The following is a 17,703-nucleotide window of genomic DNA, read 5'->3' on the forward strand; positions in this document are numbered from 1 at the left end:
AGCCAGCTGACAATGAAACTACATATGGACAAGGACTGCCAGACCAAGATAAGATTTTTTTGAAAGATGAGCTGCAAAAATTTAACAACAACATCCTGTTCCAGGGCCAGACCATGCAACCCTTCAATTCACGGATCCTCCGTTGGAGATTCCCCAAACAATTACAAAATATGAGCCTAACCCTGCAGTCCTGACTGAGGAACATAGATTTCAGTTGGAGTTTTGCCCCAGGTCAAGAGTCAGACTGTAGCTCTGGGTTCTACATTTGTAGCATTTAAAATGTATACATAATTCTAAAACTAAATATTATAAAGTCAGTTCCTCCTTTGCTTATCTGCCAAGACGTATGATCAGGATCATGGCCCTCTTGTACATTGTTCTTGACCTGCTCATGTAACTCCACTTGACATCAACTCCACTGCTGATCAAGAATAGTATACAGCCCTATCTTTTTGCCTTGCAAAACTGATGATAAAACTACTAAGAGCTTGGTCCTGAAGTCATTGTGCAGTCAGGCCCCAATTCAGCCGCGTACCTAAGCACATACCTAACACGGAGAATGGATAATGTATGCAAGTATTTTTCTCCATTAGGTTTCTGACTTTAGCTGTTAAATGGGAGGATTTTCCTAACACATAGTATAGCTAGCACAATTATTACCAACTACTATAAAGAAATCTTGCCCAATATAACAGCAAAACCAGAGCCATAACAGGTACACAAATTGCACCCAAAGTGGGAACGAACAGTAGGTCAACTTTTCTTTAAATGTGCAGTGGGCCACCAATCTGATGACATTGATAATCCTTAAGCCTGGCACACCTTGTAACTTTAAGAACAGACAGTAGCAGTAGTAGAAATCCAACAGTACCTAACATTTGACTCCTACATTTCACACATAGGCATTCTGGTAAAAACTCGACTTTATTTACTGGTTCCAATCACATGATCTGGGTCGGTGTGACAAAGGTGAGACCTCAGCCACATGGAAGGGGTGAGTAACCACTGACAACAATTGTTGTTACACCTACTGCTCCACATATGCACTTACTCCTGCTACAGCGTAATAGTAAATCCCAAGGTCAGAGAAGGCTAGCACAATGGAACAGCATGTGGAACTGTTGACACTGGTCCTGACATCCCCACTCTCCAACTACAACATCCCCCTCCTGCCCTGTTTCAGAGGTTAAAAGGTAGGAGAGCTGAGTCAACACTGAGCAAGACCTGAGCTACCCAGTAAAATATGTGGTGCAATTACTGATCACCGGATTAATTATCTGCTCACCAGAAATTCTGTATGAATTGGCTATTCCTAGCCACAAGGAGTAGCCCTGCATATGACAACACATGCTCAGGCATGTGGGCGGTTGAGACATAACTAGCTCCTGTGGGGAAACAGAGAACCCTGTAGTAGTCAGGAGTAAGAAGAGGAGGAACTGATTTTCCACTATTTTGTTTTAAAATATAAAGTCACCTGTATCCTCTTCTGCACTAAGGAGCTGGATCTTAAACAGCTTTTTTCAAACTCTTTTGTAGGGTGACAAAAATCATTCAGTTATCCCAAGCTCCAAATGCAAGTTTCAGCAAACAAAAACCAAAAAGTTCTTCAGCTGCACAGGGCGGGGACAAGATTTGAGGATGCCCTCTTGTGTACTGTAGAGTCCAGGTCTGGGACAGGGGTGGGGCTCCCTGTGTGTCCTTGCACGGCTATGTTTGGGTGGCAGGCCAGGGCAAAAGTGTGGGAGGAAAGGATTGCTTCTTCCAATAAACCTTATGGATCTACCCAGTGTGGAGAAAGTCTACTCGGGCTTGGTACAGCATGACAAGAGTTTTGGCCATGACCCAGAAAAAACACTTAAGCATGTGCTTATCTTAATGCACACAAGCAGTATTTACATACTTAAAATTAAGCATGTGTTGGATTGGGGCCTTAGCTCGATGTTAATATGCCTTATTCACCTGATTTTTAAAGCTTAGTGTTTCAGTGATTTAAAATAACATTGTGTTGAAATGTAGAACACAAATGGCCAGCCTATACATGATTTTTTAAAGTGTTAATCTTTAAGGCCACAGTTAGTTTATAGAGTGGTAGAAGAGAAACACACACATTTCTCAGAGTTTAAAATATATTGTGCCAAAATCTAGACCGTAACCAGAGAATTAGTTATAGCTATGAGTTGAGACCTTTCTTCTGAATTAAAAAAAAAGTTTGAAAAAGTAGCTGCAAAGGTATTATTCATACTATATAATATTTTTCTGTGCAATACTAATGTCAGCTGCTTTTTATGTACAAAGTTACATATGAAATAATAGAATGCTTGCAATAATAATTTTAATGTGCCTTTCTAGAGGCAGAATAAAATACGGATATGTAGCCTAATGTTGCACAGAACGATGTGGCAGCAAAGTATAATATGATTGATGGTGAATAATGTGATAAGAGCATCTTTCCCTGATCAGTTTGGACAGTTATGTCACCATTTCTTATTGATAGTACATATAATTTTTACTATATAGACGAATTCTGACTGCAGTGAAAAGGATGCCTCAGCCATTAGTCTGAATAAGATTGTATTTGAATCAAATAATACAAAAGTTTACTGCATAATATTACACAGAAAGCTGATGTACAGTGAGAATAATATGGTTAACAGTGTTACTTATATGCTAACTATTGTTCTGTGAGTAATTGTATCCTAGCATTTAAGAAAGCAATGTCAATTAAATACAAAAACTGCACTAAATATAATTTTAAAGTTTAGATTTCATCATACTAAAACAAGTAAATTCACAGTTAAGGCTGTCACTCTAGCTTTACCTGGCAGCATTGTATGTAGGTATTGCGGCTTATATATCAGCACGTATATACCATGGTGAGGGGTGTTATAGAAAAACCTAAGAGAAATATGGAATATATACCATTTCTCACCATCAGTCTTTAGACATAACTCCTCACTGAAATCAGGGAGGAGTTCACTCTTAAAATGAATGGCACGTACGGCCCAGTAAAATCAGCCATCCAGTACTCTAAAGCCCCTAGAAAAAGACAATAAAAACTGCACCTTAGCACAAGCAGGGGTGGGGAGTTAAAGACCTAATGGCCATGTAATTAATCTATCATCCAGAACTAAAGATGTTTGAACTTATGCAGCAATGGATGTTCTTTCTACAAAGAAGGCCAAAAGTGTCTGAGAAACAAGGTGTATCTGAGTCAGCCTTAGTACTCAGAGCCAATAAAAATGAAACTATTCTCTATTGAGACCTAATTAGCTTTTATATTCAAAGTTGTACTGCATATTTTTACCGTTGCTTATGAGTGGGACTAAAAAAATATATGTACCGTAGCACTATACTTTTTAAGTGTCTGTTGAATGCGTTTTCCATTCTCCAAGGATTGCCTTCTTCCTTAGATGCATACATTCAGCAAATATGGCGAGGCTAATTATTTTCCCCTCAAATGACAAGTGCTTTTCTACAACAATTTTCATAACATCATGGACCGTGGGTCTTCAGCCTTGTAACTTTCAAAATACTCCCTTCGAATCCTAAAATGAAAAAACGTTTGGTAAATAAATTTCATGCCATGGACTTTACAAGGAATAGACTTATATCAGAGCCACTGTTCATGTATAATACTGTTTCGTTTTTTTAAAGGAGGATATATATTTTTCGGTTACCTTTCCTGACTGTAAAGCAATCACAGAAAACTACAGGAGGTACCATAAATATGCAAATTACTGAGAGATAACTGGTTTCAGTGGTTCCGCCTTCAAGTAGTAGGAAACATGAGCGTGCTGGAGCTCTTCATTCCAAGTAATTTGTATGTTTGTGGTGCCCCCTGCTGCACTCACAAGTTGTCCAGGAAAAGGAGAGCAAAATCTTAAAGCATTCAAACATGGGTAAATATATAGATATTACAGCAGTGTCCACTGACATTGCTATAGTTAAAGGTCTGCCTGCATTTCCATTATCAGCTCTCTTTTTCAGAGGTTCAGAATTCAGCTATAAATATTTGCTCTGGGCAAAACCTTAACAAGATTTTAGCAGGGGAAGGATTGATTTATTTATCCTTTTTTTTAAAATTTACTAATTTTCTTACAAATATCTGGATTTACTGTCTCCCTCTCTCTCTCTTATTTGTTCATATATATTATATTATTTTCTTACAAAGTGTAGTATTTCACCTTATACACCAGGTACTCAAAAACTTCTGACAGTTTGATATCACCTTTTTCTAATTACAAATCTATTTGATATCTCCCTATCCTGATGTACTCATCTTAAAGGTTCTCATAGATGTAGATTAGTACAAGGAATGTAACGTTCTTTTTCTGTGTTATGTACCTACTCATAAAATCTGACTATATTTGCATATGGCTCTATAATCACATTGCCATGAAAACAAAATATAAAACCCTATCTTTTTTAATTCAGATTTTGACTGGTTCACTTTAGTCATTTGCTCCTATACTGAAGAGAAATTTAAATCAAGTATATAATTCATTTTTAAAAATTTACAAACATACATTTAGAAGTTAAAACATGGAAGAGAAAAAATCTTATGACTTTCAGATGATTCCCTCCCTCCTCCCCCCCGTTATTACCTTAAAAATGGCTTTGTTTGTTAAAGTGAATTTTTGCAGGTCATGAGTCCAGAAGGTGGACTAAGCATTCTAGTATTTTTTAAAACATATCTAAATGATGTAACTAAGTTATAAGTGTTAGGAATTGGCTACAGTAGATGGGCACTAACTTTATTACAAATATCTATCTTAACATTGTGGTGATTCCATATCATGGAATAACATGATACAATTAAAGACCCATGACAGTCTATTAAATACACCATATGCATTTTAAAAATTGCCTGGAAATGTGTTCGCATGACAGAGTCTAATGGTTCAGGAGGAGCTCTTACTCTTTTTCAAATAATAAAAATTGTTATAGACCAGTCTATCATGTCATTGCTCACCAATTTCTATGAGAATAATTTTATGTTTTTGTTTAAATGCTACAGCAAAGGGAAAAGAGAGAGAATTTAAACCACAAAAACTACATGTAATTCAGATCCTTAAATTTTAATCCACAAAGGGAAGAAAATTGAAAGAGCAGGCTGGTATTCTATACTTAAGGTGGCTCCCATTTTGCTTCAGTATAGCAGAAGTCTCAGACTCATATGTGATGCTATTCAGTAACATATTGCAACAGATAGGCACTAGAGAGTGAGTTAAGAGTGACAACCTGGAATTCCAGCCTTACCTCTGATTTTCCTTGTCTCTGTGGGTTTAAGCCTGATATTCAAGGCTATTTTAGTGTAGCTAGATAGATAGACTTTTCTGGGTGTTGGAGTGGTGGTGACAGCATTATCCATATAGAATGAATTTGAATTATAGATAAAGCTACTAACAGTAATAATTATTACTATGACTTTCCATTACTGAAAACTTCAAATAAGTCTCCTGAACTATATTTGAGGGATTTTTTCTCATGCTAACTCCAGGGTTGATTGCTGGAAAAGGTTGACTGTTAGAGAAAGAAAACCAGTGCACTACACAGCAGTTGGGAATCGAAGGCCCTCTTTACCAGAACCCCGCCATACAAATACTGTCACTCACCTTCCAGACACTCAGTACAACCATTCAATCTATTGAATCAAGAGACTGTTTGATCTTATCTGCATCTGTGAGCTGACTGTCAACCTGCTTAGGCTGCATATTAAATCATCTATAGTAGCTGTATCAAGCTGGGATGATCTGTTAATTCTAAATTTATTAACCCTTGGAGTGCAGTCATCATGTTTAATCTAGTGTAGCCAGCATTTATTTTACAAGACTAAATCCTTCTTTAAGATATGGCTGTGCTGTAGGTTAAAGAATCATTAATGTGCAAGACATAATTATAATTGGAAAGAACTCACTTTGATCTTGAAAAGCCACTGCCATCACTAGGATTCCAAACAGACATGGGTATGTTTGCTTCAGTATAAATGTTGTGTTCACCTGATTACATTTTCTTGTGGAGAGAGTTTTGTCTGAGAAAATTACAGGAGAAAAGAATGGCCCTCAACAACATTTTGGTTGGGCTTGTCCCATCAGGATGATTTAATAAGCAAAGGACCACACCAGCATGCGCTGCACAAAATGCTGACTGAGGGCACAGGCACACTGTACCACACACCAACCATCCTTGCTAACGCAAACTTCTGCCACCACGATCTGAATTCAAAGATTTGCAGTAGCCATTAGGACTCCTCTTCAGTCTATTGCATGACTCACTAGTAGTGTAGCTCTCTCTCTATATAAACTGCATATGTTAATCTGATTTTTATACACACATGTCTCTCCCTCTCTCTCTCTATCTATTATACTGGCACATTGCTGATGTTATCAACATATTCACGGCTTTTATTTCAAGCACAAACTGCTAGGCATGCTTCCTTTTTTGGCAATCACGTGCCTTATATCTCTCTAATGTAGCCTAATAACAATTTTAGCATTCAGATGAAGCGATTTCATTCTGTGACTGCCTTTTCTATTAGATTTGATTTTGAGAAGCCCCAGTGGGTGCCTCCGAGGCAGAGATCTATCTGTGAGGCTGCAACCGATTCAATAGCAGCCTGAGCTAACCTTGACCTTTCCCTAGACCCTGCTCCATCTGGTGCCAGCCTGTTCCCCCCCCCCCGCCCCTTCTTCTTGCTTCATAGTCAACATTGATCAAGGCAGAATCGAGCGCCTCGTCTCCCTCCAAGGGCTGGGCAGTCTCGGAAAGGACAGCACATTTCAATCTATGGAAATGATCAAGCCTCTTATGCAATCATAAACCCACATAGAGGTTTGTGATTTGATGTTTCATTCAACCCCCCTCCGCCCCCCCAGCAGGAATGTATAAGCTATAAAACAACGGCTTTCCCCAGCACCTGGAAATTATAAAGCCCGCTACTTACACAGATTGAACGCTTCACAATTTGATTTGATTTGATTTTTTTTTTTCAACTCACTGGATTTTTTTTTAATCCAAGATAAAAAAAAATGCATGAAGAAGCCTTAGCAAACCAGCTTTCAGATGAGGCTCATTTCCCTTACATCAAACACACACACAAGCATCGAAACCAATCTGAACACTGTGTAGAGCTCTATTTCTCTGCATACAGTTTAAGACAATTTTGCGTCCCCTTTAGAGTAGTTTAAAAGAAAGAGACAGGCAACTGGGTGTGATACTTTGAATTGATCTTCCTGTAAAGCCACTTCTCTCTATTCCCCACCCTTCCCTCCCAGAGTTCACGGCTATTTTATTTTCTAAATCACATATTACATTGATCGTCCTTTCTCCAGCATACTTCTCCCCCCCCCCCCTTCTTGTCTTGATCGGGGCTGGGAGCTTTAGAGTCTGGGGGGGAAAGGGAAAGATCACGTGGGCAGCCCATGGACAGCAGCAGCAGCTCAAAGGAAATTGACTGACTGGCCGCTTGGGCGCATTTCAATATATGGAAATGACCAGAGGCTTCTGCAATAAATCAGCACTCAACACTTTGTCATTTCTGTAGTTCTGCTTCATTTTCTTATTTTCTTCTCCACGCAGAAGCTTGATTTCTTGCATTTCACATCTCCCCACCCAAACCTCCCATCTCTGCTTTTGCCTGGATCACCTTTAACTGGAAACATCCTGTCGATTTTTTCCTTTATTCTGAAAATAAAAATAAAAACACAACTCGTGAATGGCTGTTGGGCTGATGTTAGTGGTTGGATTTCTTTGACATTTCCCCTTTCCATCAGGAATTACTCAATTATATTGTCATGTAGCTATAAATCCACAGAGAAAGGGGGGAACCCCTCCTTTCCTACAAATGCTTATTGAAGAGTTTACCCTGCAAACTTGAATCTACAGTCCCCGTTGTTATATTTTGCAGGGGACGTTTCCCCGAACCCACACACATTTTATTGAAGAATTTATCTTGCATTTTTTTTTGGGGGGGGCTGCATTGTGAGCGTCCTTGCAGCTTGGGCTTGCTCTCCAGAAGTCCCTACTGCATTAGTCTGACTACACCTGGTGCAACACAATCAACAGAATAAAAAAGCAGCTACTCTGTGTAACTTCTCTAAAGCAAACAAACCAGCGTCTCCAGCCCTGAGTTTTGTTGTTGTTGTTTTGTTTTTGGAAACGGCGTTTCTTCCCCCTGTATTTCATGTGATTGTAGCTGTTTTAATGTTTCGGCTTGGTTTATGTTTCTTCCTCCTTTTTGCTCCTGGCTTTGTGCACAGTAGGCATGCAGAGGGTCAGTGGTCATCACTCTATAAAGCTCAGAATCTAATTAATTGTATTAAAGGGGAGAATCTGTTTATGCAATATGACAGCTTGTGTAACTAACCCTTTCTGTGACGCTGGGAAATATACATGTGAGCCAAATTCAGCCCTGGTGGAAGCAGGTGCACTCATTTACCCCAGGGCAAAATTTGGCCCGTCATCTCCAACTGTAGCTCACTCCCTCTAAAAAACACACCTCTCTTTTGATCCTCGCAGCATCTTGTTTTTGTAACCAGGATAAACTGGGTGTGGTTCTTTTCCCTCTCTGTTTGTTCTGTGCACACTTCTGAGTCTACCAGACAAATCAAAGACACCTTCCTTAATGATAACTGGGATTTTAATTACAAAACAATTAGACTTCATATGAAACCAGGTCAAAAGGGCTCCCTGAATTTCCCTTTCACTTGAACAGTGGGTACTGTTATGTTATATACGTTGGCATACATACATGTATATATTTTTCCTTACCATTCTCCTACCTGAAAATTACATTATTAAATCTAATACAACTTCCTCAAGATCAAAGAAAAATTTGTAACAGAAGTAATAATGTTAAGCTATCTTTGTTTGTTTGCCAGTCATTTTTGCATTGTGAACTACATTTTTAATAATATCCATAATGGATTTTATGGTTTAGATACATTGTGTATCCATGTGTTAATATCCCCATGTCCCTTAATTACCCGGACAATGTTTATTTCATTTATATTAATAACTTTATGTTTCTTCCTAAGAATTTCAATATAATCATGTTCATCTCATACCATTAGTTTTTATATTTTTCCATATTAGAGAGATATAATCTCATACACATATATACCACATACATCAGGAGCAGTTATATAATAATTGCTCACCCACACTTTTGGGTGTGTAAGCAATGGAGAAATGAAATGGACAAACAGATGACAGTACATAGGTCTATGACAGACATACTATTTAATGAAAAAAAGTGTCTGAAAATATGTTTCTTTTTGTTTTGAGGAATTTGTTTTGATTTAGGTCTATAGATAGTAAAAAAAAGGCAGAAACTGTGAATTACACTGAATGTAATTTTTTATCACTTTAGTATTACACTTTCTCTCTGCGACGTTACAAAGATTTAGAACATTTTCAAAACTTTCAGATCTAAGCTGTCTTATGAAGTCTAAGGTTTGTTTGGAAGACCTGCCAGCACACGCCAGCTAAAAATGAGTGTCAATTAATAGTAATAAAAAAACCCTTCCTTATTTCTACACTCATGTAATTTAACAGGTTTTGAGAAAACCACTGAAGCAGTGGTGAGAATTTTCCAATATATGCAGTACTAACAGTTTTCATTGTAAAGCACCAAAGCTTCCCAAAATAGAACTGTTGAATATTTCTTTACTTCCCTCTATGCCAACCTATGCTTATTATTATACACTTAAATAAAGAATATTCATCTCTTACAAAAACACATTTTTTCTGCCAAGTAAGCAGCCAGCTGAAACAGAGTCTTAAATCTAGACCGTTACAGTTGCTATGCTATGTGGTTTGTGTTCTCCAGAATTAGAAATATTTTTAAATAAGAAATTGATGAGAATTTTTAACAAAACATTTTCAACTCCTTCAGACAAATAATTAAACTATGCTTGTCCTAAGACTACAGCAGCATTTGTAAACTCTTGTTTTTCTGCTCTACTTGAGAAATCGTGTAGCCTCTGCAGAAATTCCTGAGTGTGGTTTATTTTTTAAAAAAGCATATTGTACTGATTAATAATATGTGAAGTAGCTAAAAAAACCAATTTGAGATATGAATTGCCATCTGCTCAAATGGGGAGAAAACAGAAAGTAACTGAATATATTTTCTCACCGTTTTTTAATAGTAGCATGAACAACATTCCAGAATATTATAAACTTTTCGCTCTATTATATACATTTGTATAGTTCATCTAGTCTTTGGTCAGTGCTTTGTTTACATTCTTACATATATAATTATTTTTCTTTAATTATCTACATATGTCCTCTTATAAAACTCCATTCCATTAAATAGTGTTCCCTTTTTAATTTCAGGGACTAAAGATCAGATCCTGCTTCCCAGTTGAAATTCAATTCACCTCTGTATGGAGAGCTAAATCCACCAACTATGCACCACTTAAGACCTCAAAATAAGGTTAAAGTGGGACTGAAGTGGGACCTTGTGATAGCTCACTGCGCAGGAGTGACTAATACTAATACCTAGCACTGACACAGTACTTATTAGTAGATATCTAAATACTTTACGAAAGAGATCAGTATCATTATCCCCATTTTTACAGATGGGTAAACAGAGGCACAGAGCAGGGGAGTGACTAGCCCAAAGTCACCAGCAGGCCAGCAACGGAACCAGAAATAGAATCCAGGACTCCTGAGTCCCAGTCCAATGCTCTATCCACTAGACCACACTGCCTGAATGAATGTCACATGTCTGTTCCCTACCTATAAACTCCCAATGACCTCAATGAGAGTTTGGGGTGGGTACACAAAGAAATCTAGGACCCAAGACTAGAAGTCCTGTGGCTACAGTAGTAGAAATGCTTCCCGGTGCTTCATTTTCTGCAATGGCCTATATTGTAAGATGTATCTTGCCAGAGACATATGAGAGTAATCTGCAGTAGACCATTTGGGGAATATCATTCATCCAGGCAATTGCCCCTCCCACTTACATGGGTTTGCCCCACTAGTGCTAGGCATAAAGAAGCAAAATAAATACATTTTCTTTCTATTTAGCTGTACTTTCCTTCTGCTGTTCCCCAGTCCCACCTACCTAATAGCCCCAGAGCTTTTGAACTCATTTATTTTCTGTTTCCTGCCCACCCGCTGCTCTGCTAATGTGTCCCAAACACTTTGCTCCTGCCAGTTACAGAAACCAAAGCACTCTGGACCTTCTGGAGTGTCACAGGGCCATTGCTGAAGACAAGGAAAATAAACAGGCTCTGGAGCACTGAGGACACAAATCCAGGTCTTGATGAGAAGCAATTCAATTTGTAGGGACCAGGAGCACAGGGACAATACAAAAGCAAGAGGGGGTTAGAAGCACTTACAAGGGGGTGAGTGTGACTCATGATGGTTCATTCTCACAACCTGATCACACCTGGGGTATTTTCTCCTTCTGATTCTCATGTGTTTAATGGTGTTACTGGAGAGTGCCACCATGCCTCATGGGGGAATGGGGGGGAAGAGAGAGTCTGCATGCTATAGTTTATACTCTCTTTAGTTGTGCTCATCTCCCTGATGTTGCCCTCCTGATGCTTCCACTCTTTAACATTTACTTTCTAATTGCACCATTTAAAAAATTAAAAGGGGGGAATTGTTTCCTTTTGGGAGCCAATTCTCTTGGTACATTGTAGCTGGGTGGGGAACATTTAAACTTAAATGAGACATAAGTGAAGAAGGGATCTAAACTGGCACAATTTACAAATGCAAATGTCATAAAAATGGGCTCCTTCCTGCCCTCCAATTTTTATTTCAAAATGTCCCTAGCAGGACTGCGAGGTAACAACAAATACCTCGAGATTTATCTGCAGCATATTGGAACTCATTGCGATGGCTGTATCACAGCACACACCTACGCATTCTACACTTCACATCCATATCACACCATAGTATTAAGATTCAAATCACCTGTCCTCCATAGCTAATAAAAATGAAATACATTAGTGGAATTTTGAATACTGCAGCTATGACAGGGTATGTCATGTCTTACATACGAAAAAATGATAGGATTGAATGATCAAAAAGTAGCTGCAAATTTTCGTGGTAAAACATTGTTCTGTTTCAAGGGGAATAATGCACACCTTGGGATGAGGTAAACCAGAACTCTTAAGCTAGTTCTTAAGGCCCCTAAGAGTGCACTATGAAGCAAACCTTCCTGAAAGAACTTACTGCTATTCTGAGAAACATTTTTATGAGGCTGTGGTGCAGTGGTCACCCCACCATGCCTCAAAGGGCTTAAAACAGCCCTAAGAGAGGGCTGTAGCCAGAGGAAAGCTAGGCTGATTGGAGGAAATAGCCACAGGTGGGGCCATGCCCCAATCAGGCCACATCTGGTCCTATAAGAGGGCTGTTAGCCAGGAGCTGAGAGAGACACTCTCTCTAGTTATGTAGTGAGAGGAGGACTTAGCTGCCCAAGAAGCTGAGGTGGGTACCTAGGGCAGAGCAGAACTAGGGAAGGGTAGGGGGAGCTCTAGCCTGGCACAGCCCCAGGCTGTGGTAAAGGCCCATGAAAGGGTATTAGGGCTGCAGAGGAGCAGCCCAGACCTAGACAGAGGCAGCTGGTCTGCCCCCCTGTCCTCTTGCTGATGAGTGGTACAGACTGCAGTCTGCCCCAGGGAGTGGGGGGGCTAGATGATGACTGACAGTAGCCACTGAGGCAAGGGAGGGTTGGGTCTTCCTCTGAGAGGGAAGACCCAGACTAAGGGGGTACTGCCAGGGGCAGAACCCTAATCTAGAAGGGCTATGGGGCCTGTGGCAGGCAAGACACCAACTGGCAGAGGGTGCTCCTGGCTGAAAAGAGCTAATTCCCTGGACAACCAGTAGGAGGTGCTGCAGCAGTGAGTTGTCACAGAGGCTTAAAGTTTTTTTACTTTTTGAGATTTGCAATATGAAGGCAAAACATGAGCTCTAGGACATAGCATTGTATTTTGAATAGTCTTTTCCTAATTCAGAAATTGTCACAATACAACAGCTAGGAGGTGTTGCAAGTCCTTTGGAGGATAGGATTAAAATTCAAAATGATCTGGAGAAATGGTCTGAAGTAAATAGGATGAAATTTAATAAGGGCAAATACAAAGTCCTCCATTTTGGAAGGAACAATCAGTTGCACACATGGGAAATGACTGCCTAGGAAGGAATACTGCGGAGAGGGATCTGGGGGTCATAATGGACCGTAAGCTAAATATGAGTCAACAGCGTAACACTGTTGCCAAAAAAAAGGCAAACATAATTCTGGGATGTATTAGCAGGAGTGTTGTAAGCAAGACACAAGAAGTAATTCTTCCACTCTGATTAGGCCTCAGCTGGAGTATTGTGTCCAGTTCTGGGTGCCACATTTCAAGAAGGATGTGGACCAATTGGAGAGAGACCGGAGAAGAGCAACAAAAATGATTAAAGGTCTAGAAAATATGATCTATGAGGGAAGACTGGAAAAAATTGGGTTTGTTTCTTCTGGAAAAGAGAAGACTGAGAGGGAACATACTTTTTCAAGTATGTAAAAGGTTGTTATGAGGAAGAAGAAAAAATATTTTTTCTTAACCTGTAAGGCTAGGACAAGAAGCAATGGACTTAAATTGCGGCAGGGGAGGTTTAGGTTGGACATTAGGAAAAACTTCCTAACTGTCAGGGTGGTTAAGCACTGGAATAAATTGCCTGGGGAGGTTGCAGAATCTCAATCATTGGAGACTTTTAAGAGCAGGTTAGACAAACACCTGTCAGGAATAGTCTAGATAATTAGTCCTGCCATGAGTGCAGGGGACTGGATTAGATGACCTCTCAAGGTCCCTTCCAGTCCTATGATTATCATACCAGAGTTTACTAGTATTATTGCAATAAGAGTTTCAGTATTTCCATTCTAAAGCCTCTAACTTAAGTAACACTAGGCTGTTAAGAGGGTAGTTGTAGGTTTTTGTGTGTTTTGTAGTGGGCTGGGGGGAAGGTGATCACTGTCCTTTTTAGAATTATAGGAACGTGAAACCAAATGCTTTTTTCTTTATGCTCTTATAAATGGCGCTCTTCCCCCCCACAACAAACTGAATTTTTTCAGGCAATTGGTTTGCAATGCAAACTAATTTCTGTGTGTGTGATTAAAACAGCTGATTGAAGTCATGCAGGGCTGCTGCAGATACACAAAAATTCCATGCACAATGTATCCTGTCATGACTAAAGCCATGCAGGTGCACATCCCCTCCCAGCTGGTTCTCAAACTGTGGTCTATGAACAACTAGTGGACCATGGAACACTTCTGGGTAGTCTGTGCAGCTGCTTCTGTCACAGTGACAAAGCATTCATCAGCCTTGGAGCAATGATACTTCTGGGTGGCTGTGACTGAGGCTAAGACATGTAGACTTCCAGAGAAGAAATTCTGAACCAAGCAGTTGAACACATCACATTAAAGTGAAGGTGGTTTCCAGCATGTACTCGCTATTATTTTTTTCATATAAGCAAGTACTATTGCAACAGAGAAGGCACTGGGCTGGAAGATGTGGTCCATAGCATGAATAAGTGTGAGTGCATGCCCAAGCATGGTAGCTGATGTTACAAGATGGGCAGGGAAGCATACAGGATGGCTATTATGGTGTGCATACATGACTACAGTATTGACATGATGATGGAGCATAACATCTCCTTATACATGCATTCTGAACTCTCCTTCTGTCCTGACAGGAGAGATTGTGATGGTTCAGAGGTGTCCACTAAAGATGCCGATGCTTGCATTAGCAATAGACCACAATTGCTCCAAAAAGAGCTGGTACCATTTTAAAGGAAAACCTGTGATTTAAAAGGTCACTAAGGGTATGATCCAAGTACACCGAAGAGAACATGAGTCTTTCCATTGACTTTCAGGGGGCTTTGGATCGAGCCAAAGAAGGACTAGTTATGGGGACTATTAATGGGGTATATAGCCTTTGACCTCTGTCAGCAGGTCAAATTAAAGGTGAGACCAAACAAAAGCCTGGGATTTGAAAAACCCCAAAATTTGGGAAGTTCAGATCTGAACTTAAGAGCAGGCCCCATCCCTGTTAGCCTAACCCAAACCCCAAATCTGAATACATGCAAACCTTAAAGAAATTCAGTTTGTACCTGAAATTTCTTTGCCCAAATAGCAACTAAATGGCATCTGATATGATGACTATTGGGTGTTCTATGCAACAGGGCCTGGGGATGTCAGTCCAATCCACAGCAGAGAGGAGCCGACATCACCAAGCCCACTCTCCCAGCTGGTAGCCTTGATGGCAATCTCAGGGAGGAGGCAACTCTCACCTCACAGCTGATCCCTCCAAGACAGGTTGGAGGCACTGTGGGGTGGACATATGTGATTTGCTCCTGCCTTTGCTGCAGCTGTAGTATGGATAAAGAGAGGACATTATTCTCCAGGAATGTTCATCTGGCACCATTTACAAAAACTCTCACATTATAGAAGGAAGAGTCTCTGTAGTATGTGCTTCAAAAATTCTGTAACTACAACAGATAATGGCTCTAAACAGTATGTGCCATGCAGGGAAACTGAGTTCATGACCCAGCTTCCTTAGCCACCAGAAGCCAGGACTCCCACAGAGAAAACCTGTTTAGTTCACAGGGGTAAGAACCCCTTGTGATTCCTTCTGACTCTTTTAGAGGAAGAAACAAAGACTTCCAGAGGAAAAATTGTCCTGGTACCCTTTTAATGGAAAGACAAGCTGGCCTCATGCAGAGTCTTTTAGAAGGTAAATGGGAGCAGGAAGGATCTTGAAGGACAAAGCAACAAGTAGTTTTACCTGAAAATTGAAGTTTTGCAATAGATAGGCCTAAAGTTTGAAAGTGCACTCCCACTATCCCAAGAGCATGCCCATGGATCAGGGCACACACACAATCCTAGGTGTATGTGCATCAGGTATTTTGAGAAAAACATTATGCTTATGCAAGAGTGGTGTGGGCACATTCACTTTTTTACAATGTGGGTTGCAGTAAGATTACGTGCAAGACCAAGTGAGTGAGGAATGTGGGATATCAAACTTCTCAATGATTTTACAATGCCTGGAGAGTATTTTGTTAAACTTTAAAAAATGTGCCATTGAAACAGCACCAACAGCCAAATACTAGCTCAGATTTGTGAGCACACATCACACACGTGCAATCAGTTATTGCCCAAGATAAATGAGAAGTCTAGATCATTTGAGATCAGAATTGGGCCCTCTGGAGTCTGGCTTAAACAGACAAAAGCCAGAAAAAAATTAAATGTGAAACTCCTTAAATTTTTCTACTCTGTTCCCATACTGTTGCTTGTGTGGCTCTCTACTTTGAGCCTTAACTAGTCAGGAGACAAAGTGGGTGAGGTAATCTTTTATTGGACCAACTTCTGTTGGTGAGAGAGACAAGCTTTCGATCTTACACAGACCATGTTTACACTGGCGACCTTACGGCGGCACTGCTCCATCTTTGTAAGATCGCTTGTTTAGTCACTCTGTGCCGACGGGAGAGAGCTCTCCCATCAACCTAATAAAACCACCTCAACGAGCAGCGATAGCACCGCTTATGCCAGCGAAACTTGTCGCTCAGGGAATGGTGTTTTTTCACACTACTGACCAATATAAGTTTTGCCAACATGAGTAGTATGTAGCTATGGCCACAGAGGTCTTTTCATGACAGCATGATAGCTAAATACAGGGTGGAACAGATTAACATAAGTAGTTAACACATTTCAAGGGACCTCCATTCACAGGGGAGAAATGAGGGGGCAGGGGAGAGGTGGGAGGGGCGGTTAGTGGGTTACAGATTGTATAAACCATAAATCCAGAGTCTCTATTCAGTCCATGATTTAGTGTCTAGCAATGTTTTATGAATTTAAGCTCTCAGGCTTGTCTTTTGAAAATATTGTGCAGGTTTCCTATGAGGATGGACAGGTCAGATATAGAGTGATCGCTCTGTGAAAAGTGTTCACCCACAAGTGGTAGGGTGTTTTTGTCTTATCATTTTCCTGTGAGTTCATTTGAGTGTGGTAGTGTCAAGCCTACATAGGATGAGTTATAATATATAGACTTTCAGTCTAAACTCAGAATTTCCTGGCTTGGATTTCATTGGTTTAAAACAACCCCCTGTCCAACACGGACACACCACACAACACCCCCCCCCCTTTTTAAAAAATATACTTTTGTGTGTGATGTAACATTATTACTGAATAGTCATATTTTTAAATACTGCCTCTAAGGTATATTTACAGTACCTCATGGGAGAAAGCATTGGTTTCTTCTCTAGCAACATACCTTCAATTATTTACACCATTTTATACGTTTCATAATTTGCATCTGAAACTAAGGATCAGTTAATTCACACAATGTGTCTAGTTCAAATCACATGAACACAAACAGGGGTTCCTTTCTTTCTGAAATTCAAGTGTATCTTCCACTGAATGTATAGGCATGTCTCTCCATGAAAGCAAATGTCATTCACTGAGTCATCTTAGCAATAAATTTTTTTTTTTTTCTTGAGGAGTTCTAAGCATTCACTGGTTGCATTTCCTAAGTTGTTGCATTCAGCTTCATAAACCACATTCCTACTTAAACTGAAAGGAAGATTCAGAAATGTTTCACATGTGGCAAAAGGAGTAAGAGAATGACTGCCAGACACCACCTCACATATTTATTTTGTCTTTTCAATTATTTTGAAAGAATCCTCTACTTATCAAGAGTTGTTTGTTTGTTTTTTTTA

The 17,703-nt window shown here is 39.8% G+C and overlaps 1 long non-coding RNA gene across 1 annotated transcript in view; it reads right to left on the minus strand.

Moving 5' to 3' along the window:
- Positions 1-2,382: 2,382 nt before the first annotated feature.
- The window catches only part of LOC144263191 (uncharacterized), a 32,364-nt gene continuing 17,043 nt past the window's right edge, over positions 2,383-17,703 (minus strand). Inside the window, exon 3 of the long non-coding RNA XR_013345763.1 lies at positions 2,383-3,545. This is a non-coding gene — a long non-coding RNA (uncharacterized LOC144263191). The remainder of the gene's footprint in view (positions 3,546-17,703) is intronic.

The sequence above is a fragment of the Eretmochelys imbricata genome, chromosome 3 (genome assembly GCF_965152235.1).
Source record: "Eretmochelys imbricata isolate rEreImb1 chromosome 3, rEreImb1.hap1, whole genome shotgun sequence".
NCBI lineage: Eukaryota > Metazoa > Chordata > Testudines > Cheloniidae > Eretmochelys > Eretmochelys imbricata.